This window comes from Populus euphratica, unplaced genomic scaffold, assembly GCF_000495115.2.
Source record: "Populus euphratica unplaced genomic scaffold, PopEup_1.0 scaffold77.1, whole genome shotgun sequence".
NCBI lineage: Eukaryota > Viridiplantae > Streptophyta > Magnoliopsida > Malpighiales > Salicaceae > Populus > Populus euphratica.
The window spans coordinates 550,889-561,735 of NW_011499955.1; the positions used below are offsets into that span (position 1 = coordinate 550,889).

Consider the following 10,847-nt stretch of genomic DNA (forward strand, 5'->3'; position numbering starts at 1 on the left):
TATATTTCTAAATAAAAAATAAAAAACAACAATTATCACATTCCCAAATATCATCAAACATCTACATGTAAAAGATGTCACAAGAAAATATATGACAAACAATCAAATTATGTGTTGTTATAAGCAAAAAAAATCATGAAACACTAGCAGAACCTACAGTTTTACCTTTTTTTATTCAAATAATGGATCCGTAAAATCTCTTCTTTTTTCTTTTTTTTATTTACAGCTACATGACTACAATCCTTTTCACCATCCGAGCTCTCCCGTGTGAAGAACTTATTTACAGCTGCATGGCTACAATCCTTTTCACCATCCGAGCTCTCCCTCCTCTCGAAGCTACAAACCTTAGGTCCCACTCCCTAATTTACCACACCAATGCAGCTGCTGGTGGATATTGACCTCAGAAGACAGCATATGCCGATTTCCACGTGTGGACACGCGCAGCTGCTGGTTGATGCCGACATCTGCTGACAGTACATGTCGGTTTTCACGTGTGGACACATCGAGATAACATATCAAGGAATACTAAAAACAATTTTTTAAAAAAGAAAAAAAATTAAAAAAGTACAGTCCAAATCAAGGGTCTTTTAACTGAAGGAGGGGGTCGAAGATTTTCCGAGCCCTGAAAGCTGATGAACGGATTTATAGACCATCATCAACTTAAATTGTGCTTGTCATAAGCTGAGTTCTTGTTCCGGAATTGGTCTTGTTGTGGTCACTACTCTCATCGGCATTTGATGTTCATCCTTTGGAGTCCCATCTGAAATTGATTCTGTGCCTGCATTGGTGCTCTTGAGCTGGGAACACTGGCAGGTAATTCGACCTTTGTTCCATCCAGAGAAAGAAGATGATGATGGCACAAAATCTTGCAGAAAAATATACAGCCTTCCCAATCGGAAAATCTTGAGCAACTGAGCTTTTCTCCAACATTCCCTCCCTGTCTGGCTCGTATGAAAAGAAAAACATCATCATACGGCAAAGTTTCTAACAATTCAATTGACAGGTCTATAAATTATTTGATACACTACGAAAAATCAAGTCCAAAAAATATGGTATAGACCAAAAAAAATTCATCCAAACCGGAAAATCAAAATCCCAAATAACATAGCACAGACTATCTATCACCTTGTAACTTTTCAACCTTTTCACTATATTTGTACAACTGTGACTTGGCAACTATAGTATCATCATCTCACTGATTGTTAATACCTATGACTACGACATGCAGTCTTCCTGCTGGCATAGGTTCACCATGAACGCATTCACTGGACCTACCTGCTGGCATAATTCAACTGTTAAGGTTCACCATGAACGCATTCACTGGACCTGATCTCAGACTGATCTCTCTAGAATCCAAACTAGATCGGAAATACAGATGTCCAAATGAGTTGAGTAACATTCAGAAGAAAAACTTGACAACAGTTACTAACTTATTATAGCCCAATGAATTAACTATGCAAGTAAACAACCATGTATTTCGGTATTTACCCGCAATTTGTACACAAAATTACACACACACACACATATAGAGAGAGAGGGTTCTGCAAGACCAGATATGCTACAGACTAAGGGAAAGCTGGTCAAGATGGTTCAATCAGAAGCAGCAGACAATGAATGCACTAACAAGTTCAACGACCTGGGATTGGATTTTTACAAAATGTTGCAAAGGTCCACACACTGTATACGGTTAAATTCAACATAACCGATAAAGGATTATTCAAGATCTTTTTGTCCTAGCAATGAGGCCCATTGGATCTGCACAGACACAATATGGTTGACCTCAAACAACAATAGAAAACCAACCATAGCACTTAAACTAGGAGAGATCAGTATAAAAGGTAGCCATACAAACTATGTACTACACCAGATGGGTTTGCTCAAAAGAGGGAATGAGACAAACTGGGTTAGTTAGTTTAAAATACCTTCAAGTAGAGGCACGAGCTGGTTACAGCCTTACAGGTCACATTGCTGAGTTGCCGACTGTAAGTGATTAGAAATCAGTTGAGCCAAAAGCAATCTTCATTGCATCAGTCAGCTTCGCTCTCCCTCTGTTTGTATCTTGTGAGAAAGGGAATTGTACTGAGGTCCTGAGGAGAAAAGGGCTTACACCACAACAACTGTTACAAGTGGAGGAAGATCCTCCCTGTTATGAATGTTCCATACATTTTCTCAAGCCAAACATATATTGCTGTGCATGCACTTCCTTCCCAAATCCTGCAAAACCATCAACACAAAAGTTAAGTGGGTGTCACTGGAAGAAAAACAATTTTAAATTTATAACAGTACCTGCGAATATCCACAAACCATACAAGCTTGCTTTTAAGGAAAATTCCAGGGAAATGCCCTCTCTTTGTTGCTTCACCAACAACTCTTACAGCCCTTCTTTCTGACCGAGCCACCATGGTGTTTCTAAAAGCGCATTATAAAACCACATTCCCAAGCCACACCCTTCAATTGAACTAACCATGACGAAGTTTTAATTCAATGAAAAACAATATCCAATACGATCCAAGCAATGTCAAATTTGGATTTTTATGTAAAATATATAACTATCTAGCTTTACAACAATCATAATTCTCAATCCGAACGTTGGATCAGGCTAAAATTTTACATAGAATCTCCTGACATGTTGTCCTACCTTGGGTTAAAATTGAAGATCAATCAGATTTCAGGAAGATATTGTAATACGGGTCAACAAAGGTTGTACAAATTATGTTATTTACTTCCTTTTGACTTATGACCTTTCTATTTGGTTAGAATTCTTTTTCTAAAAAGATGTAGCAGCTTATTTTGGAAATCTCTTAATTCTCTAAAGATCTTTAATGAACTGCAACATAGTTTCCATGTGTGGTAAGGATTCATAAATATTTCATAATCCTTTTCTTGCAAAAATTCCTTATTCATCCTAGCTATCAAAAAAAAAAAAACTTCAGAATAAATTTTACCTTCAAATCAGATTCCCTAGTCTATTTGGGACTTCTTAATAGTGACAAATCTAATTCTATTATATTTAAGATGGTAATTTTCGGATTTGTATTATTTTTATTACTTATTTGGATCAATTGTAAGTGGACTTCATATAAGTCCACCTAAGGAGGGTCCATTAGAGTTTATTTAAATCTAGAGTGAGTATAAATAAAGGCATAATCAGACATGTAAGTTAGACAATTCAGATTAATAAAACTTCTTGTTTGATGCATTTTGTGTATGTGTATTGGTAAGATAATCTCCCTTTCATGGTTATCTAAAGAACCAAAAAATGATTTATCGAAGAACAACTGTCTTCGTGGTGTCATCCTTATACTTCTCATTCGCGAATCAATATTCGTTGGGTGGAGGTCTTCATTTCCAATAATATTGGTGCCTAGGTACAAGTTATATTTGTGTCACACTTCTATCAAACCTGATTCACTTGGCTTTCCGGGAATTAGTGTCTTTGCATGTAGGTTGTGTGACCATGTGATCACAAGGTTTGCATCAATATCTAGCTTTAAAAGGCTATTATAACATATACACGAAAACTACAAGATGGCATCGTAAGAAAGCAGTAGTGCTACCCTTATCTTCTCACCCAATTCACACAGAAAACAAAAAAGAAATATATGTTACTACCAAGATTCTCTTCCCAGCGTATTAAGTTTGTTGAGAAAGAGAAGAGAATTTCATCTTGCATTCAAAATATCAAACTTAACATTTCAGTCAACATTAGAGTTCTTATAATTTCCTACTAAATTGTGTGAATGGATGAACATAGATGATGTTGCTCATGCTTTGCTTCAATTATGACTCAGAACAATCTTATGCCTATATTTCTTAGGTAACATAAAACAGTATCTTCAACATTGTGCTGGCCTGTGTAGGCAGAAATCAACAAAAACAGATGTTACTGTTGCTGAGCTCCCAAGCCAACACTTCATTTTGATGCAGCAACAATGACAACATAAAATCACAATTAATTTCAGAACATTTTTTCAGTTCATGTTTGAGATTTGAAGTAAATGCTATTTAAAAATAAAGAATGTTAGCCAATTCTTGATTTCCTAGTGAAAGCACCGCAAGATGTTCTGCAAAATAAAACTTTGGTAGCAAAACATACATAAATAAGAATGCTAAAATAGCATCGTACTCACAGTCAATTAGACAAGGCCTATCTGCTCATTTATGTCTAAGGCTACATGATCACTCTTATATTCTAGGAAGAACCCAACTAGATTTTGTTCTGGTTACTAACATCTACTAAATATTGACCATGATAGCTTGCAGTCTGATAACTACATCACCAATGCCGAAGTTTCCAATTTGTGTTTACAAACGACAATAAATCTAATCATGAACACAAACACACTCGTACATAGATTTCAAGTGTCTAGAGAATTAAGTGAATACTGAACTGTCACTGTTAGCATAAACAGCCAGCATCATACAATAGCACATGACATTCGGCAATATTCCCAATGCTCTAATTTCCTGAAATTGTTCCTCACTCTACCTGTAATGCAGTAAACACTTAAGACAACCTCAAATGTCTGCTCATCAGGACCTAATCTTCCCTTTTCCATCTCAACATCAGAGACAACCTCAAATGTCTGCTCATCAGGATCTAATCTTCCCTTTTCCATCTCAACATCAGCCTTAATAGCTTCTTCAAACTGACCGTCATGTCTAAATCCTTCAATCACACCATTCAAGGAATCCCTATCCCTAACAACCTCAGATTCACCCATTTTCAACAAAATAGCTTCAGCTTTCTTGTATAGCCCACCTCTAGCAAACATGTAAATCAGTGTATTGTAAGTCTCAATCGTTGGCTTGCTGCCCATTTCATTCATAGTATTAAACATCACAAGAGCTTCATCGTACATCACAGCTTGTCCATATGCTTTAATAACTCCAGTATATGCCTTCGAACTTAGCATCATCATGTAGCCCACCTTTCCCACAATCAAATATCAACCCCTCGTAAGTTCCCATATTCGGCTCCACATTCTCCTCCACCATATCATGAAACAATGTCACCATCTCCTTAAAATACCCACCCTCACCAAACACATCTATAAGTATATTATATGTAGCAACATCAGGCTCTGTGTTACTCACTTTCATCTCCAAAAATAGCTCCCTTACATTGCCACACCTCCCATTCTTCCCATACAAATCCAACATTATACTATATGTCTGTGCATTGGACACACACCATGCTTCTTGCATCTGCCGAAACACTCCTGTAGCATCCTTAATATTCCCTATTCTTGAATACGACTCTAGTAACATTATACGATGAAATCTCAGGTAAATTCCCAGTAGAAGCCATCTCCTTAAGCAATTCAGTAGTCTTGTCTAACCTATTCAATTTCCCAAATGTCTGAACAAGATAACTATAAGTTGTTATATCCGGCATTACCCCGCCTTCATTGGTTGTACTAAATACCATCGCTGCCTCATCCCCCAATCCCCTATTAGCACAAGCACTAAGCAAAGTATTATAAGTGGCAATATCTGGTTGTATTCCTTCATGCTTTATTTTTTAAGACAAACCTACCCACCTCTAGCACATGAATTAATAACAATATTATAAGCATCTGGTTGTATTCCTTCATGCTTTATTTTTGCAGACAAACCTAACAAACCCACCCACCTCTAGCACATGAATTAATAACAGTATTATAAGTCAAAATACTCGGCGAAACCCATTCCTTCTTCATTCTTTCAAGAAATTCAAGCGAGACCTCACACTTACCATTCCGGCCATATGAATTGATCAGTGCGTGGCACTCCGTGCGCACCCATTTCCTCGAAAATATCACTGCATTTTTCCAGGAGGCCTTCGCTACCTAACAAACTGATCATGATTGTATAAATGTGGTCATTTGGCTGACACCAAATTTGACGCTGCATATGCTTGAACAGCCGTAACGACCTTTTCAAATCACCGCGCTGGGCGAATTCCTTGAACGCTGAAGCGAAGTCTTTTGAAGAAAGCTTTAAGCGGAGTTAAGCGAATTGGTTTGTTAATTAGGGTTTCGAAATCGTAACAGTACTTTCCTTTCTCCACGACCACGGAAGGGTTGCGGAGGAACATTTCTTTAGGTTTAGCTCTGGCATTTGCGGTGTCGCCAGGGAAGGAGACTAGTCGGCGGTGGAAAAGAAAGTTTGGGAAAGAGTCTAGGTGTGTTTGGATTTGGTAATTTGGATAGGATGAGCTTTGGGACGTCGAGAAAGTGTGCACGCATGGTTAGAAAAACAAAAATAGCAGAGAAGAGAAAGGAAAAGGATGGTGTGGACTGTGGACAGTGAGAACTTGAGAATGGAACTTGCTAGCATTAACAGAGAAGAAAATGGAGCGGATTTTGTTAGTTGGATCTAACCCGGTTTTTATTTTATTTATTTATTTTCAAAAATGGAATGCATTCATTTTGTTGTGCTAAAAGGGTTACAATCTTGTACATTATTATGTCTTTAACTACTATGCTGTATAGGTTGATTAGTAATAATCTTTTATTTATTGATAGAAACAGTAAAAGGTGTGGGTTTTTTATTATTATTATTTCAAGAGGGATATTGTTCGCACAAAAATCAAATATCGTGGATTTACTGTTTATTTTTTAATAATTAATTCTAGTCTTTAAAAATTTAGAGTGAAATTAGAAGAAGATGAATTATAATAAAAGTAAAAGCAATATGAATGGTGTGTTAGAAATTTTATAAAAAATATACTTAGATTATCAATATTTAAAAATAACATAATTTATATAATTTATATCCTTTTAAATTTTAAAAAATCACTTTTGATACAAAAATTTATTTATATTATTTTTTAGTCTCTAGTTAAAAAAAAAAAGGGATGTCACCGAATTCCGATAATGGGAGAGAATTGTCGTTTTTGCCATTTCTAACTATTAAAATTATTTTTTTTGGTGTCTAGAGTTTTTATAAGATGAGAGAGGTTTAATAGGTGGTTATTTAAAGGTTTAATATTAGTTGAAAAAACATATATAAGTCAAGAAAATCAAAGTAGCTCGATTTGATTTCGGATTTATTGACCCTTCTTGGATGTTTTGAGTTAATAAATTGGTGTGTAGGTGCTCTAAAGGTGTTAAATTACTTAAAAATTAAGTGTTTCAGGGTGGAAAAACATTTCACTGATTTTCAGGTCACTATAATAGCGATAAAATCTAGGCTTGTAAACAACACATCATCTATCTTAACAACTGTGTGTTGTCTGTTTATTTTTTTTCAAAAACATAGAGCCGAACGATTTTTAAAAATTTTAAAAAAATAAATAAAATTAAGCTTAGGTTCAGAGGGCTGGGCTTGAAGACTTGCTTACACACTTATACGTCTAAACTCTTCATTATAGAAGCTAGGCTCTTTGGATCATGGGCTTGTGAGCCCAAACCTTTTTTTATATATATATATGAGAAAAAACAATTACTGAATTCGGTTAAATTAATTATCTAAATTATAAGTTTGACAAGTTAAGTCATAATACTTGAATTATTATTTTTTTTAATATTTTTTAAGTAATATCTTTCTTTAATATGTATTTTTTAAAATAATTTTTAAATATATTTTTTAATTAATATCCCTCCTTTATGATTTTTTTTATTTAACCTTTTTTTATATAGATTTTTTTAATGGTGTAGAGTGTATTTAATTTTTGAAAAGATTATTATGATTCTTCTATATTTTGTTTTTATTATTTTTTATAGATAAACTTTATTTTTAAAAATAAAAAATATTTATTTTCGTATAATATTTTTAATATGTGCAGTCTTGCATGATATATTTTTTTTCCTTTTATTTTATTCACTCAATTTAATGTGTATATTTATTTTATTTATCATTTAATTGAATAAAAAATAATTTTAATAAATAAACTCATTAAGCATAACAGAGAGAATATCTCATTTTGTGAGATTAAATATCTTGATTTATGCATGTTTCTTGATTTTTTTTCAATTTTAATTTTAGGTATTGTTAATTTTTTTTATTAACTCATAGTTCTTAATTTATTTAAAAAACCTACATATACAATTTTTTTTGTTAAAGAAAAAAAAATTGGTGAATAGCAGGTCAAATACCTAGAAATCTATAATCTAAAAATCTTATCATTTTGTTATCCTTGTAGATTTATCAATATTTTAATTTATAACTTGCCTAATATTATCTTTTTAATTTCAAATATATTCCAATTATACAAAAAAAAAAATCAAAAGAGATCATTGATGTATTTTGATATAAGGTGATTTGCTTTAAATTACTGCAATGAGTTGACTTTTTTACCTTTCTATACTCAAAATAATTGGGTAGCTTATAGGGGAAAAATCATTTTTTTCAAGGAATCCAAAGGTCATTTGTAACTTAATTGGGGAAAATTTAGTTAATTTATTTTTTTTGCATAGTAAAATTACACTGTTGCTTTTATAGGCAAAAGAATTTTGCATTTTGTGTTTGGGTTTTTTTGTCTTTTTTTATTTTATTTACATTGTAAAATAACAACAATACCTTTAAGCGTTCAAAAACTGTAACCTTGAAGGGAGAGGTATTTTAATCTTTTTATTATATTTTTTATAGTGAAATGACAAATTTAGTTTTAGAATAAAAAAATCTAACACGAGCTTAGGAAGGATGTTTTTGTCTTTGCAATATGGTTTTTTTTTTTTGTAATATTCAAATGTTTCTATGAGTTGTTTAATAACTTAAATTATTAATAAATCAATAAAAAAAAAAAGCTGGCGTATGTGTAGTATGTGTTCGTGCATGATCGTTTCCCGCACCGTTTTGAAGGTGCTTGGGGAACCTTTTGATAGCAAAAAATTGTTGACTGTAGTGTCGTCCAATGCATACTCTGATGGTGAAGCTAATGGGATGGCATAAGTTGTCATGTTCATGGTAGATTGACAGCAATAGAAATTTTTTTCCTCCTCCGTTTATTTTTTCTTTTAGGCCTTGATATTTATATTAAGTTTTTAAAAATTCAGTTGTATTCTCTAATTTATATTTATGTTAAATTTGATTATTAATATTTTAATTTTGTATATTTTAATACTTGTTTTTTTAATTTCATGCCTCAACATTTTATTTTATTTTGTTTTATATTTAATTTAGTTCTTATTTTTTTATTGTTATTTATAATCCTTTGCTTGATTTTTTTAATTTTTTCCTTCAATGTTTTATTTTTTTTCTATTTTGGTTTCATTTTTTTATTCTTTTCTTCATATTTGATCCATAATTATTTTATTTCAATTATTTTTTTACAATATTTAGTCATCATTGTTTTGATTTTTGATTTTTTGTGATTGAGGATTGTACTTCATTATTTTTTTATTTTTAATTTCTATATGGTAATCTCGATCTCATGACCTAGTATGTCAGTTTTAAAGATTAACCTGGATTAAGTTCAGTATTTTTTAACTTTTTTTAAAAAATTAATTTTTTATTTTATTTTTATCATTTAACATTAAATTATTAAGTGTCAAACTTCATGATTTGTTTTTTTTTTTGTAGGGTTATCCGTATCTTATATCTCAAGTCGTAGGTTAGTTGAATTAACTGAGTTGACTCAATTTTTTAATTTATTTTTTTAATTTTATTATTTGTCATTAAAATTATCTTTGTGAATTTCTTCATTTTTTTTTATACAAAGTTATTCTAGGTGCAAATTAATCATGTTAACATACGTTGACTCATTTTTTACTTGTATTCTTTGATATTTAATTATTAAAGCTTGAGTTTTGTGATTTTTTAATTTTTTTATAGTGTTATACTAATCTCATATTTTAGGTCATATGTTGATAAGTTAATCTAAATTGATTTTATTATCATTTAAGTATTTTTATTAATTTAAAAAAAATTAAACTAACCAATGCCGCAACACTTGATATCAATTTAGTATTAGCTGAACCATCTAGGTGGTAAAGACTTGGGACTAAGGGGTTTGCTCCCTCTGTGGTCTCAGGTTCGAGTCCTTGGTTGTTCATATGATGGCCACTAGAGGTTTACATGGTCGTTAACTTCAAGGCTCGTGGGATTAGTCGTGGTGCGCGCAAGCTGGCCAGACACCCACGTTAATCTAAAAAAAAAAAATTTAGTATTGGCTGTATCATTCCGTAGTTAGTCTAGATCTTGAATTAAATTGTTTTCATATGTACAATTGTATTTTTTTTAAAAAAATTAGAAAAGTAACAAGAAAAAATAATGTAAAAATGTGAGACAAAATAGAAGAAGAAGAAGGTATCTTGTTAAGAGGGAAAAATGTAAAATTGAAACTTATTGGGGGTAAAATTAAAAATCTCAAGGAATAGTGGTATTAGTGTGGAAGATAGAAAAAACGTAGTTTCATCATAAGATACAATTAGGGCTCCATCCCCATTCCCACCGGTTATCTAAGAAAAAAAGAAGAAAAGAAGGGGTTTTTGTTTTCTGTTGTATCTTAAACGGAGCTCGAGCTTAGCAATCATTAGAATAAATAAGAATAAAGGGAGGGAGAGGGAGAGGGAGAGGATGGGAATAGCAAGCAAAGCAGGGGATTGGACGTTTAAGGCGTTCACGGCAGGCCTGGGCGTGGCCACCATTTACCTCGCCGCCACTTTCTCTGTCAACGTCTACAGGGGCCTTTCTTGGCACAACGCTCAATCGGTAACTAACTCTTCAATGATTTTAACAATTTTCCCTTCATTCATTCCCATAAGAGATCCATATATTCTAGCAAGTTTTTGAGCCAAATATTTCATCTGGGTCGTGCTCATATTGTTTGTTTAGCTACGTTTGCAATTGACTGTTACCGTGCTTTTCTGATAGTACATAGACATCATTGTTGTTCTTGGGTTCATTTCCGGACACTAATG

General features: G+C 32.7%; 2 long non-coding RNA genes and 1 pseudogene across 2 annotated transcripts in view; 1 reads left to right on the plus strand and 2 right to left on the minus strand.

Annotated features, from left to right (window-relative positions):
* Positions 1 to 264: 264 nt before the first annotated feature.
* Positions 265 to 2,047, minus strand: LOC105138290 (uncharacterized). Its single transcript, XR_844742.1, has 2 exons — positions 1,958 to 2,047; positions 265 to 941 (listed from the first exon to the last, which is right to left on the minus strand). It is a non-coding gene; the product is annotated as an uncharacterized LOC105138290 (long non-coding RNA).
* A 2,371-nt stretch (positions 2,048 to 4,418) lies between these two features.
* LOC105138310 (pentatricopeptide repeat-containing protein At1g74850, chloroplastic-like) lies at positions 4,419 to 5,524 on the minus strand (annotated as a pseudogene).
* A 4,818-nt stretch (positions 5,525 to 10,342) lies between these two features.
* The window catches only part of LOC105138289 (uncharacterized), a 2,011-nt gene continuing 1,506 nt past the window's right edge, over positions 10,343 to 10,847 (plus strand). The window contains exon 1 of the long non-coding RNA XR_844741.1: positions 10,343 to 10,638. This is a non-coding gene — a long non-coding RNA (uncharacterized LOC105138289). The remainder of the gene's footprint in view (positions 10,639 to 10,847) is intronic.